This window comes from Carassius auratus, chromosome 31 (assembly GCF_003368295.1).
Source record: "Carassius auratus strain Wakin chromosome 31, ASM336829v1, whole genome shotgun sequence".
NCBI lineage: Eukaryota > Metazoa > Chordata > Actinopteri > Cypriniformes > Cyprinidae > Carassius > Carassius auratus.
Genome location: NC_039273.1, coordinates 20,479,041 through 20,491,682, shown reverse-complemented (window position 1 = coordinate 20,491,682; position 12,642 = coordinate 20,479,041).

The window sequence follows — 12,642 nt, the reverse complement described above, 5'->3', positions numbered from 1 at the left end:
ACAGTTTTCTTTCACCTCTATGAAAAAAATTTAGTAATTTGTGCAGCATAAACATGGCCAACTAAGGGAAACCAGCTACATGAAAAGTCCACTTTATCAACACAGGCCTGTTTTCAGCATTTTGCCAGGATGATCTGTACATAGTTCAGGCTCTGAGCCCCCCAATACCCCTTCTCCCTTCCTTCAGCTTATTTCGGCACACAGCTCTCCCACATTTCCCCTAGGATAGCTTGTGCCTTATTGGAATCTCATGATATGATAAATGTAACTGACTTTGTGATAACTGATTAGAGGAAAGCAGAAGACACGATCTGATCCTTGATTGTTTTTTTTTTTTTCAAACAAGGCACAAACATTCATGCATGCTTTAAATTTACCCAAGAGACTTCGGTCAGGATGCGCCCTGTATAGAATCATTGGTGGAGCTCCATTCCAAACCTATCTGAAAACTTTGGAGGAACTTCCTGGGCAGGCTTGTTATAAGGCAACATTCTGGGCTCAAAATCTTCTTGGACATTTTTTGTTGTCAGTTATTGATATTGAACTACAGTATTGTTCAAAATAATAGCAGTACAATGTGACTAACCAGAATAATCAAGGTTTTTCGTATATTTTTTTATTGCTACGTGGCAAACAAGTTACCAGTAGGTTCAGTAGATTCTCAGAAAACAAATGAGACCCAGCATTCATGATATGCACGCTCTTAAGGCTGTGCAATTGGGCAGTTAGTTGAATTAGTTGAAAGGGGTGTGTTCAAAAAAATAGCAGTGTGGCATTCAATCACTGAGGTCATCAATTTTGTGAAGAAACAGGTGTGAATCAGGTGGCCCCTATTTAAGGATGAAGCCAACACTTGTTGAACATACATTTGAAAGCTGAGGAAAATGGGTCGTTCAAGACATTGTTCAGAAGAACAGCGTACTTTGATTAAAAAGTTGATTAGAGAGGGGAAAACCTATAAAGAGGTGCAAAAAATGATAGGCTGTTCAGCTAAAATGATCTCTAATGCCTTAAAATGGAGAGCAAAACCAGAGAGACGTGGTAGAAAACGGAAGACAACCATCAAAATGGATAGAAGAATAACCAGAATGGCAAAGGCTCAGCCAATGATCACCTCCAGGATGATCAAAGACAGTCTGGAGTTACCTGTAAGTACTGTGACAGTTAGAAGACGTCTGTGTGAAGCTAATCTATTTTCAAGAATCCCCCGCAAAGTCCCTCTGTTAAAAAAAAGGCATGTGCAGAAGAGGTTACAATTTGACAAAGAACACATCAACTGGCCTAAAGAGAAATGGAGGAACATTTTGTGGACTGATGAGAGTAAAATTGTTCTTTTTGGGTCCAAGGGCCACAGGCAGTTTGTGAGACGACCCCCAAACTCTGAATTCAAGCCACAGTACACAGTGAAGACAGTGAAGCATGGAGGTGCAAGCATCATGAAATGGGCATGTTTCTCCTACTATGGTGTTGGGCCTATTTATCGCATACCAGAGATCATGGATCAGTTTGCATATGTTAAAATACTTGAAGAGGTCATGTTGCCCTATGCTGAAGAGGACATGCCCTTGAAATGGTTGTTTCAACAAGACAATGACCCAAAACACACTAGTAAACGGGCAAAGTCTTGGTTCCAAACCAACAAAATTAATGTTATGGAGTGGCCAGCCCAATCTCCAGACCTTAATCCAATTGAGAACTTGTGGGGTGATATCAAAAATGCTGTTTCTGAAGCAAAACCAAGAAATGTGAATGAATTGTGGAATGTTGTTAAAGAATCATGGAGTGGAATAACAGCTGAGAGGTGCCACAAGTTGGTTGACTCCATGCCACACAGATGTCAAGCAGTTTTAAAAAACTGTGGTCATACAACTAAATATTAGTTTAGTGATTCACAGGATTGCTAAATCCCAGAAAAAAAAAATGTTTGTACAAAATAGTTTTGAGTTTGTACAGTCAAAGGTAGACACTGCTATTTTTTTGAACACACCCCTTTCAACTAATTGCCCAATTGCACAGCCTTAAGAGCGTGCATATCATGAATGCTGGGTCTTGTTTGTTTTCTGACAATCTACTGAACCTACTGGTAACTTGTTTGCCACGTAGCAATAAAAAATATACTAAAAACCTTGATTATTCTGGTTAGTCACATTGTACTGCTATTATTTTGAACAATACTGTAGGTTTGCAGGCCCCTTTCGAGCTTCCGGGATGCCCTGTGAGCATCTCATCGGCGGCTCCTATCCAGTCAGAGTTGCAGGACTCATCCACCCAGGGGCCCGTTTCAATAAGGAGGTTCAACCAACTCTGAGTTTAAACTTGAATTCTGAGTTGCCTTACCCTGAGATGGGAAACTCTGAGTTTTCGGTTACAATACAGCTGAAATGAGTTGGTTTAATCAACTCTAAATTTTAAAAACTATAAAAAGCCATTATCAATAGAGCGCCGATATTGCGATTCACCATGGCAACAGCTCCCACCAAAAAGCCGTCTGCATACTTCAGACTCAATACAAATGTAATTCTTATCAGTGTTATAATATCACAGGTCAAAACTGGCAGAATGTTAGATTAATGAAATAATAGTTAATCATTTTTATGGTATCTAATGGGCAAAAAAAATAAATAATTATATATATATATATATATATATATATATATATATATATATATATATATATATATATATATATATATTACAAAATAAAAGTAATAATAATATTTTAAGTGCATTTGTCTTATTTTACGAATGATCTGCCAATAAAGTAAGAAAAATACAGCAGTGGCTATTTACACAAAGGGGAATTAACATACTTTCTTAGCGATGTATCCTATTTACAGTAGGCTAAGTGGAAGTAGCTCTAGATGCTATATACAGAAAAAAAATATAGAGTGAAAATCATGATATATTCTATTTACCATGTAAAAGTAGCAGTTCTTTGCAACAGACTAAGACAAATTTCCCTAATTTCAGGGTTAACATACTCAGAGTTTTAACCTCCTTTCTGAAACGGGCCCCAGGTGACACTGAGGAGACTCAGAGTGAATGCCAGAGAGATGCCCACAATAATCGGCCCCAGTCGGCCTAATTACAGACACTAGCATTGTAATTCTCCACAGCACAATGAAGAGATACTTTTAGCAGAATCGCTCTCTCTTCGCACCTATAAAAGAAGACGTGACTGTCTCTGTTGCCTTCTGATGTGTCATCGCTCCGGACTCCGCCCTTTACTAACCAGACGTCAGTCAATACAAATTCTAAACGCTGATTACAAACACCATTTGACCTGAAAAGTTTATAATCTTTCTTTGTCTCACTAGAGGGCGACCATTATCTTTGAGACTATGAATGTAATCCCACATGTGGACACATAAAGCCATGGCAAAAAAATTATAAATAAATAAAAAGGATAAAAAGAATACTACTACTACTAATAATAATAAAACACACTAATAAATAATACTCTTATTATTAGGTGTTATTTTAAACATTTAATTTAATAAAAAATAAATAAAAAAATACATTATTCTAAAAAATGTCATGAGTCCGGACTCGGTGATCCTCCCTCTCACCAACAGAGGGCACCACTTCCATTCTCCCGGACTCATCACCTTCACCCACTCACACATTCATTTTCACACCTGGTTCACTTGGTACACCTGTTTTGCATCCGCTCACTCACTCAGACACACACAGCTGATTCCCATTTGTTCACCCACATATATTCTCCTCTCTCCCACCACTCGGCCTGCCTGGATTAATTGTACTTGTTAATGTTGATTTATATAGTGTTCCTGGAGTTGTGTGTGGTTTTCCCAGTGATCGTGTTTATGCCAGTTTTGTTTTGCCTTGTTGGCCTTTTTGTTCTTTTTTATAATAAAGTGTCTCTTCCCTGCATTTGGACCCAGACCGTCGCTACCGCGCCGTGACAAAAAAAACAAAGCAAACAAACAAAAAACGAGTAGAAAAAAAATTACATGAAATGAAAATGAAAAACAGGCTAATAATGATACATAGCCTATTATTATGTAAAAAAAAAAAAAAAAGCCTATTTAAAAATATAGTAAAATAATGCATACATAAACTTTTTTGTGATCTTTATGGACTAAAATATTTTTGTTTAATATTTAATCTAACAAGCATTAACTTGATCGTGTGGATCTTATTTTAGACAAGAAGTGAAATGTTCATGTTTTGCCTTCAATCAATCAATCACTCAATCAATCACTCAATCACTCAATCAATCAATCAATCAATCAATCAATCAATCAATCAATCAATCAATCAATCAATCAATCAATCAATCAATAGCTTTTGGTCCTGAAACAGGAGTTGTCAATTGCATTATCTCCAAATACACACAAACATAATCATATGCTTTGTGCACACCAATTTTTCCCCAGAAATCAGCTATTCACAGGCAAATAATTACACCACTCTCAGACTTTAAATGTGCACTAAAATAGTGCAATACACAAAAAAACATAGCTCAGACCTTGCTTTCTCTTTCATTTTGTCCTCCCCTGGAGCTAGAGCTTAGATTCTCTGCCCGAGCGACCCGGGCCGATATTTCCCGCCACCGTCCTCAGGCCGGGTCGGGTCGGGCCCTTGATAAAGCACGTCACGTGTCATGCGCTGCGTCTCGTCCACTCGCAGTTTCGCATGCGTGACGCATCACACCTGCTGTGCGCGCTGTAGCCTACTATTCAGTAGATTAAGTGCAACATGGAGCTTGAAGAAGCAAAGAAAAAAAAAAAGGAGAATTAACTTTGAGCAAGTTTGGAGGAAAATCGGAGGTATGGAAACATTTTAAACTAGTCGTGGGGAGTGAGAACATATGTGTTGGCTTTGTCTCGTGCATTAAATGCCGCACGCATATATATATATAGCAAAGCAGCACCTGCGGTAAAAAAATAAAAAAATCTGCCGCTGCCCCTGGTTATAAAGGCCCATATATTAAAAATGGTCGGGTTTAAATCGGGCTCGGGTTCATAATTATAGTGAACGTGTCGGGCCCAGGCGTCAAGGAAGTCGACCGGAAGTTGAAGTCGGCTGCGAGCTGCCATCTTGTAGCAGAACTTCACTTGCGTTAGCATTACCATTGACTCCCATTCATTTTGGCGTCACTTTTGACAGTGAATAACTTTACATCTGTGGCATTTAAAGACTCTGTCCATTATTTATTTCTAAAGATACACGACAATGTATAAAGGGCTCCATTACCTTCTATGTTACATTATGGCCCCGTATAAACAGTTTTTGTAAAAAATAGGCTAACGACTGCGTCATAACCACTCAACTCTCTGTCGCATTACCGTACAGACAGGAGAAGAAGCTCGCAGGCAATAAACTTAATATGGCGTACTGGCGTTACATTTTAAAATACTATACAAAATAATTAATCAGAATAGTTACTCCTGCTCACTCACGCCAAAGAACTCCCCGCTCAAGCTCGCCGTCTCTGCAAGATTAACGATGGCCGTTTGCACGCACAGCTACTAGAAGATTTACATCTGTCAGACAGGTTGATGACATCGTCAAGCTTCTTTTGAGTCTGCGCGTCAGAAACGGAAGTGCTAAAAAACGCTAAAAATGGGCTTCACTTGTCTCAATTGAGTTCCAATGGGGTCGCTGTGTCCATTTCTTCTACTGTCTATGGTCGGGCCGGGCCGGGCTCGGACACAACGTGCTCGGGCTCGGGTAGGGTCGGGCTTGATTTGTTGGGCCCGATCTAAGCTCTACCTGGAGCATAACATCTGTTCCTTCTACTGCATGCCTGCAGCTACAACTGAAGAACAAAGTGTACTCCCCAGAGCTGTGTCTTTCTGTCCCATAGATGTTACAGAGGGGGAAAAAAATCTCAGTGGTTGTTAAAACAGTAAATATTCTGACAGTGGGTTGGGTTTGTCACAGGATTACTTTGTTAATTAATGGTTATTGTACATTTGATGTGATTCTGTGTGTGTAGTTACCAGCTTTGTCATTTTCAACAGTGCCTTACATTTTTCAGTGTAAAGCACCCAAAACATTTAGGTGACAGAAATTCATTTAACAGAGTGCCATAAAATTTCCCCTTTACATTTAGATGAATGTAAAAAGGGAGAAAGCCAAAGGAGTGCCATGTGTAGAGATGCATTCTTGTTTTGCAACATTGTTTTAAACATTGTTTTATTTTATTTTTTTGGGGTGAAGAAATTCTTTAATTATTCAGATTAAATTTCAACCAGAGTCACTATCAGAGCATACAGCAAGCTGTTTGGAGAATGCATGGATGGATATTAAGTTTTTGGTTTCTGTGTTTCTGTTTCTGAAATATGCCCGTTCAGTTTAGAAATATTGTATCAATATTTTAGAATTAAATGTGTTTTTAGAAATGCCAGGTCATCTGTTATATACATTTAATATATATATATATATATATATATATATATATATATATATATATATATATATATATATATATACACACACACACACACACACACACACACACAGTACAGACCAAAAGTTTGGACACACCTTCTCATTCAAAGAGTTTTGTTTATTTCCATGACTATGAAAATTGTAGAATCACACTGAAAGCATCAAGACTATAAAATTGTAGAATTTTATATGGAATTATATACATAACAAAAAAGTGTGAAACAACTGAAAATATGTATTTTACATATTTAAGGTTCTTCAAAGTAGCCACCTTTTGCTTTGATTACTGCTTTGCACACTCTTGGCATTCTCTTGATGAGCTTCAAGAGGTAGTCACCTGAAATGGTCTTCCAACAGTCTTGAAGGAGTTTCCCAAGAGATGCTTAGCACTTGTTGGCCCTTTTGCCTTCTGTCTGCGGTCCAGCTCACCCCTAAACCATCTCGATTGGGTTCAGGTCCGGTGACTGTGGAGGTCAGGTCATCTGGCGCAGCATCCCATCACTCTCCTTCTTGCTCAAATAGCCCTTGATGCCTTCAGTGTGACTCTACAATTTTCACAGTCATGAAAATAAAGAAAACTCTTTGAATGAGAAGGTGTGTCCAAACTTTTGGGTCTGTACTATATACTATACTATATACATACTATATATATATATATATATATATATATATATATATATATATCAGTCCATATAAGGCTTCCGAATCTATCCCAAGATTGTCCTAAGAGAAAGACTAGAACTCTTATCAATTTTATCAAAGTTTGATAAACAAAAAGAGGATGAAGCAACAACTCCTTTTAAGTTTTTCTTTGCTTCTGAAATTTGGGTTTGGCATGGACATTTGACATTTATTCTGTTTGGCTGGAAACTGTTCTAACAGAAATAAATTCTGGCTGATAACAGAGGGTACTGATATAGCTGTAGGGCCGAGAGGACTGCCAAGGACCACACAGGTAAGAGAACACTTTATGAAAAACATATCAAAAACGACAGCTGGACATCATAACACTTATTTAAATTTAAGACCTGGTGAAAACTAGAAATAAAACGGAAAAAAATATTGAGACGAGTATTCTACTTCCACGAGAATCATTTCCAAAGCAAACATAAGAGTTGAGTGGATTTAACTAAACGGGTGCCATGTAGGGTTTCTACACTGTTTATTTACAAACAGGCCCGTCGCAACAAGGCAGGCAAACCAAGCAATTGCTTGGGGCCCCGAGCTGACCTGGGGCCCCAAGACAACGACTGGTTAAGAATAAAATGCAACGACACTGTGTGAGCGCCCCTTTGATCGTCAATGCAGTAACATGTAATGACACTGTTATCGGGATGAAGGCCCCTCTCAGTTGTCGCTGACATCAGCAGGCCAATCAAGTCAAGTGATCTCTGCTTTTTTTTTTCGAACGGAAGGAATATGGTTACTGTAAGATGTTTTTTTTTAACGGGATAAGGAGAACGCAGATCAGAAATCGCAGACTGCTAGGAGTCAGCAGTGTTTTGATTTGAGGGCTCAGGCAAACATAAAGAGAACGTCGTGGCGTGTTTCGATTGCAAGAATAGCGGAATCCAGTCATAAAAACGGAATTTACAGTTTAACGCAGAATGACACGTAATTTGCCAAATTTTGAATGAATGAATTAAAAATAGGTCATTGCGCTTACATCAAACCACGATACGGACTAATATCTGTAAATATTAAGCAGGAACAGTCTGTTTAAATATGAATTTTAAAAAAAAAGAGAAACAATTATTAATAATTAAATGTTTTTTTTAATGTATGCATTGCATTCTATGCATTTAAAAAAAAAAAAATCTAAAAAAGGAAACTTTTAACGCACCCCTGAGCTGGTAATAGTGACCTCTTTCAATATGCTAACAGTGAAATGGTAAAACGTACTTCACAGGTAATTTCAGATTTTTGTTTCAATTATTTCCCAGCTACACCATCAACTTCATCCTCAACATCAACAGATGCATCACTTCTCAGTGCTGATTTTTCCGCTATAAAGCACAAAGTACCAAAAGCTCTATAATTATAGCTGATATCCTGCACAGCCCAGAGTTTAAACTAAGTTTGTGCTGTCATATTATTAGAAGAAAAAAAAACAGTGCAAATCACTATTGAATTCCCACCAAACTATTTTTTCAAGCAGTATTTGCACTGTAAACTTTTTTTAATTTATATAAAGTGCGGGTGAACTTAAACTGTATGGCTATGCTGTGGTTCCTGTAGGCTTTGCGTGTGTGTGTGTGTTTGTGTGTGTGTGTGTGTGGGGGGGGGGGGGGGTTGTTGTCGGGGGGCCTCTATGTCCATTTTGCTTGGGGCCCCCAAATTCCTTCAAACGGCCCTGTTTACAAACCCCTGAACTTTTTGACTTGAGCTGGACAAATAAGGTTCTATAAAAACTAATGCAGTATTACTTTTAAAACTTTAGTTTTGAGACAGTTGGATGAAGGTGATTACAGCAACAAACGCAGGAATTTATCAATTTGCATTCAGGTTCAACAAGCCTTTTTAAATAACAAGAGGCAATTAAAGTTTTTAATAGGAAATAACTTTAAGAGAGAGGGTCTAGACTTAAAGGATGAAAGAAGGAGGGAATGAGGAAAAGAACAGAATATCTACATTTTTGTAGATTTTTTTTTATTTATTTATTTGGAAATGTATCCTCTTTGATGAAATGGGTTTAAAAATATAATAATAATAATAATAATAATAATAATAATAATAATAATAAACTTTCAATGATTTTTCTAAGTGAATTATTTGGAAAAGGCACTCCAGGTAGATACTGTAAATGCCTCTTTTGTGTGGTTTTGTGTGTCTGTATCTAGTAGTTTATACCTATTACTTTTGCACCAGGGTGGATGGTAACCCTTTAGTGATGGATCCCAATAGTATCTGCCGTAGAACTAAAATGTTGTTAGGCAGACATGCAGACATGTGCCAGTCTCACCCTGGGATAGTTCAAGAAGTGGCAAAAGGTGCCCGGTTGGGCATGCGAGAATGCCAGCATCAGTTCCACAGCCATCGCACTGCATCAGCCAGAGCAGAAACCTGGCCAAGATCCTGCAACAAGGTGAGGAACAATACAAAAGCTCCTCATTATATTAATTTATTATACGCTTGAAACTTTGAAATGAATATGAAATGGATACAGTCTTCTTAACAATAAAAATAACAATGACCCTGTTCTGCAAATTATGATCCAGAATTGGTGCTTCCTTTGACCTCTCTTTTTTTTTCTTTTTTTTTCTGCATAATAGGAAAACCTTTATATTTGCAATATAACTATGAGTCATCATTCACCAGAACATAATTTGGAAATCCCCATTGGGTTGAAAATGTAGTTTAGATGTAAATTTGTTGTTGTTGTATCATACTTTTTGACAAGTCAAACATTTTCTTGCACAGATAACTTGTTGCTCAGTCAACGTTCTGCATGGCATGTTTGTATTTTGAATGGTATTCTAAGTTAAAAAATAAATAAAAAAATTGTAATCAACCCTCAAGTTGATCCAAATCTGTATGAGTTTCTTTATTCTGTTTAGAACAAAAGAAGATATGGGGAAAAATACTATGTAAGTCAATGGCTACCGTTAAATGTTTGATTACCAACAATCTTCAAAATATTTTATTTTGTGTTCGACAAAAGAAAGAAACTCATACAGGTTTGGAACAGCTTGTGCGTGAGTAAACTATGACAGGAGCGTAATTTTTGGTTGGGCATCCATCGAAGGCCTTCAATAACACCATGTAGTTAGTCGTATGACCGTTAGAGGGCATAAGTGTATTATTTCAGTGTGACCGTTTTAATGACTAAAACTGACATGAAGAAAAAAGCAGTAGACCTTATGCTTTTATTAGTATTTCAGACCTTGTAGTGCATGTGTCTACACGAGGCTAAAATGAGGCTTCTCACCAATAAAATACATTTTGTTTGTTATGATTGCATTTTTTAAATGCAAACATGATAGTTGCCAAAGTACAGCAGTTTGCAAGACTTGTGTACATGTTAATTTGATGCCAAGAGTAAGTGTGTTTTAAAGGAATTCTTTATACTAAGGAGAAAAAAGAAAAAAGCTTGGGGGGGGGGGGGGGTGTTGTGTAGATGATGTGGACTTTGGCTACAAGAAGTCTCGTCAGTTCATGGACACCAGGCAGCGAAAAGGCAAGAGTGACATTTTTTTTTTTTTTATGAATATTCTCTGGCTGTGACAGCTTGTGCTGTGGTAAAGGATTTGCAGACAATACACTGGAATATGAGGAAAACTGTCACTGTAGGTTTCACTGGTGCTGTGAGATTCAGATGCCAGAGAGGTTCATGCCAGAGAAGACATGAGTCTTTGCTTGTGAAGTCTGCTCAAAGAGATAAAAAACTGAATTGCACCTGTAGTAGCTGTATTTGAGCTGGAGGGGCACATTTGTTTTCTCTTCTGTGCATATACAAATATATATTGTGTGCATTGATGACTATGAATTTCATTATTTAAAAAAGTTCCTTACAGTTACATTAAAATCAGCTTCTGGAATGAATAATAGCCACATTTCAGTGCTTAAGGAGGAGAACTTATACATGCCTCAGAAATCTACTAATAGCACTCATTCAAACAATCTGCAATTCCCTTGGCATTGACAGACAGAGAAACACCATCATCCACTAAATAATCATAAAACAGTCACACAGTTTGTCCTATAGGTGCGAAACACGAACAAGCCCAAATACGCCAATGTATTCTAGAAACGAGCCCCACAACCCACAAAAAATACATCCTGTGACTACTTACATAAGAAATTTCATGAAAAAGCAATCTCAAAGTCGCTTATAATACCTGGACTTCAGTTTTTTTCAACACTGGGTGGGAGCACTGATCTATATATATAACTATTCTATATTATAGATCAGTGGGTGGGAGTCTGGGCTTGTATGGCTGCTTTCAAAAATGAACATTCATCATACTGCCACCTACTGGTACTGTCCAAGGTGGTGAATCCTGACTGAGACAGTTGATTTAGATTTAGAACAATTGTTGGTCTAATGGTATATAAGTTATCCATGATGTACCTGCACATGCTTTTTATTAACTGCATACATTTGTTGCTAAAATTATGCTGAAAAATGTAACCTAAAAATTCGTGAATCAACCTAAATATATTAGCATATACCAACAAAGCTATCTTTACGGGTAAGAAAGGGTAGGGGAAAATATTTTGAAATAGAGAAATACAAAGTTTCAAACTCTCTTTTTTAATATTTGAAGCTTTGAAATATTTCCACAAACTCGTAGAAATAGGTTGAAAGAGGGCATTGCATTTTTTTCCATTTACATGCATGCAAATAAAACCATGTTTGCAACATCAGAGGTCATGCATTAAACAGAGGAAATCTTGTGTAACAATAGGATAAATTGTATTTTGAAATTTTTTCGGACAACTAGCTATTTATATCAAACATCACAGAAAAAAAAGAATATTAAAGTGTTTCAGGAGAATAAAAATATATATCTAAAAGGGAACAGTTGCATGTCTACCTCTTGTTACAGTGTATAACAACATCTCTAAACATAAATTGTGAGCTTTTTTACAATGCTGATGTTGACTTTGGGTTTTATGTTATGCTTGTCTACAAATGAATGTCCACAAGGTGGAGCATAATGCTGCAAACGTGTCTGAGGCTGCTGTAAGCACTGCGCCGGTGCTCTGTACCACTAAGGTTTTAAATGACCTTTTACTTGAGTTATGATATCTATACCTATTTAAAAAGTATGAATGATTTAAATATTTTGGGGGGGTTATGAAATACAATTACGAATACACAATTAAGAAAAAGCAACCAAGTGTTGGATTTTGTTATTATCTATTTTTCACACTCGTTATTCTTATTTCCCTTTTTGACTTGTACAGTAAAAACATTTGGTGTATTCACCTAGAAATTTGCTAGTAATTTTGAAGAAGGACTGATTTTTTTTTTTTTTTTTTCAAAAAATACTTGATTAAATAATTGCATACAGTGTAGCAACTGTAAGACATAATTTCGGAGTAGATTTTGTATCTGTGTTTGTAAGATACCTTTCTTGCTGACATGTTGAACAGCTGCAATAATGTGATATAGTGTTCAATTGTTGGGAAAAATCCATAAATACACTCTGAAGCACTTGTATAAAAATAGAAGTCTGAAAGAGACTGTCTAACCTATATACACACTCATATAAGATG